This window comes from Capsicum annuum, chromosome 6 (assembly GCF_002878395.1).
Source record: "Capsicum annuum cultivar UCD-10X-F1 chromosome 6, UCD10Xv1.1, whole genome shotgun sequence".
Lineage (NCBI taxonomy): Eukaryota > Viridiplantae > Streptophyta > Magnoliopsida > Solanales > Solanaceae > Capsicum > Capsicum annuum.
The window spans coordinates 205,938,022-205,941,469 of NC_061116.1; positions in this window are offsets into that span (position 1 = coordinate 205,938,022).

Genomic DNA, 3,448 nt, shown 5'->3' on the forward strand with positions numbered 1-3,448 from the left:
ATAATAGATTTATTATTTTTTTCGTATTATGCTGACGTGATGCTGACGTAGCAGGCGCATGTAATACACCACATGTAATTGGTATAATGCTTTACAGGGTGTAAAAAGTATCATTTTTTTATAGTTTAAGTGTGTAATAGGTCACTAGTATAATTTAGGTGTGGATTCGACTTTTCTTGTATAGTTTGGGGTGAAAATGATGCCTTTTTCCATTAAAGTACTTGAATAGGTATGAGGATAAGAGTACAATCAATCTTTATGGTCTCATCCTTACTTTGGACAAACTAGTTTTGCATGCAGGAGATAAGTGATTACAAACACATTCTGATACATATGATGGTAAACATAAGTGTGACTACAACAAACAGAGTCCAGTGCATATGACATAGTTTTGTTACTAAGTGGTACTTTATAATATGTTGTTTAAGTGTTTGACATTCAGATAATTAAACGTGTGATACATGGATAAGACAAGGTATATGTAACTAAGAAATATATAGTGCCGCCATGCATCTCGACTCTGAGACATGATTCTACATATGTAAAAAAGAAAAAAATTAAAAGTTTGAATTGATTGAAACCTCTATAATCATGCCTTTCTAAATGCACGAATTTAAATAGAAATACAAAGTCAAGTTTGACATACATGTTTGCTATGTAGCAGAACGTTTAAAGCATTTGAACTAAATTCACATAATATAGAAAATTGAAAAGCAACTAATCTAACTTATACATAATATAATCACCGGATAGGAATAGTAATGCATCGGCAAGGAACTAACCTATCAATGTGGATCACAAAAGAAAATCACAATTTGATGATATCCATCATTCTATCTAACAAGCGGTTTGTAAGTCTCAACCTATCAACAAGTCTAGATATGATGCGAACTTGAAACCTCAAGGTGAATTTTGAACTCCTAAATTACTATGCCAACATCCACTCTTGTTAATAATCTCGAAAACACTCAACAATAAGATGCAACAATACTCACAACAGAGGTATGGAAGGTTAAAAAACCTTAGCTTTTTGTCCAATTGGTGTGGCACATAAATTGTGCAATCTGGAGAATTTGAAGAATTCTTTGTTATTGACCTGCACAGTACTACTAAATCAGACGAAACTTCAAAAAATCTCATAAATTTAATTTATATTTTAAATGAATAAATCAGAAACCGAGCATAGTACTATTTAAGATGCATTAGGCATTTTTTTTATTTATCAAACAGAGTTGTAGGGGGACATACTGTGAATATGACATTCACATTAACATATTATGTGTAGTAACACCCTTACACAACTTTCTTCAACAAATACATGTCCTAATCACCACTCTATTACAATACGATTTCATTTCTTCCTTCTACTGTGAACGCGTAGGTCACAAACAAATGCACGATAAATGAAGGAACATGCTTTAATTCACTTGTGAAATTAAAGTTCAAAACGCACGTTCACAAAGGAAAATAAAGAAAAATAATTTTAAAATTATCTGCTTAAATTTTGATGTTAATTAATTATATATACTAATTAATTATTAAGTGTCCAATTAAAAAATGGCATTTGTCCATACTAATAAGGTTTTAAGTTATTTTTTTGATCTCTAACACCCCTCTAAAATGAACAATATTTAAGAATGTATATATATTCCATTTTACAACAATTCAAGGAAAAATAGGACCTCAAAAAAAAATAAAAAATGTGTAGTTAAAAATAGGATGGTGACCAATGATAGCTCAGAAATACTTATGCCTTTTATTAAAAAAATAAAAGAAGATAGGGGGAGAGGGGACAACAATGCTACTAGAGTGGTAATAAAAAGTGAATAGCTCTAGGGAATAATGACAAATATTTTCTTCATCTTATCCTTTCTTCGTACACAAATTTCTACCCTAATTTACTTAATTTTATTTCCCTTTAGAGTTTAAGCAGCACGCCCAAGCAGTTAAAAGATAAAAACTTTATCTAACCGTAAAAAACGGAAAAATTTAGAGCTCAAATATGTTATAACTAGTAGGAATCCTAAATCAAGTAAACCACGTAATTACTATTGTCTAAAAGTTGTTTACACCCGGCAATTTATAAATAGAAAATCAGCTATATCTTTAGTTGGCTTTTACTAGTCACAATTTGACTTGACACACCTATTAAGAAAAAAATTAATAATATGACTATTTTACCATAGTAGTACCTTATTAAATGATTGTAATTACATTGTGTGTTGAAATTAATTTTTAAAAAATAATTAATACAAAAGGTAAAATAAAAAAATTTATCTTTTCTTGATATGTTAAAAATGACAAGTTTTTAAAACCTGTGATAAATAAAAGGGAACAAAGAGAATAGTAATTGTCAATGATACGAAAAGCCAACAAAAAGAAAATAAGAAACATTTTCAGCTAGGGGCTAGGGCCCAAAAAGGGAATTCACTGTATTTGTATTTTATAGTTCACGCATATATTTATATTTGTATTTCATATTTCATATTTATTTATATTTTGTAATTCTCACTTATATATGTATTTTATAGTTCACGTTTCTATTTGTATTTTATAGTTTGTATTTGTATTTATATTTATATTTTTTCCCCACTTATATTTATATTTTATAGTTCTTGGCATCATTTATATTTTATACTCAATTTATACTTGTATTTTAAAGAACTATTTTGTATTTGTATTTTGTAGTTAGCACCACATTATATCTGTATTTTATAATTTTATCTTGTCTGTATTTGTATTGATATTCTATTTTCATTCATGCACTTGTATCTTTAAAAGAACTATTTTATATTTGTACTTATAAATTGACCATATATTGTATTTAAATTTGTAATTTCACTTGTTTCATTTCTTTGTATTTGAATTTGTAGTTGGAAACATCATTTGTATTATTAAACAATTAAAAAAAATTATTTTTTTTTTCTACGGACACTTGTATTTATTTTCATTAATAAACATTGTATTTTATTAACACAAATATAAATAATAAATTGCAAAAATATAAATGTTAAATTATACGATAAAAATGTTACATTTGTATGATAGGCATACACATACAAATGATACTTGTTTGTATACAAATACAAATGATAAACTTGACATACAAATACGAATAATACAATGTGCATTAATGACTAAGGTAATAGAAGCATATGTTTTCTAAGCCATCTAGTTATCCGTATTTTTTAACTTCGAAGCTTCATTTCCTTTTCACTATTAAAATATCACTATTTTCCAATTAAAATTTTTCATTTAAGAATATTCAATCTATTTCCACATATATTTTTATTGATTTGTCGCAAAAAAGATAAAAATGTCTCCGCACACAAAAAATAAGAATGCTTCCGAGTAATTTCAATGAAAATTTATTTTCTACCATGTATTTTCTCAATGAGTGGTCCGATGAAAAATGAATGACAAAATCATGTTTCCTACGCACTAATTT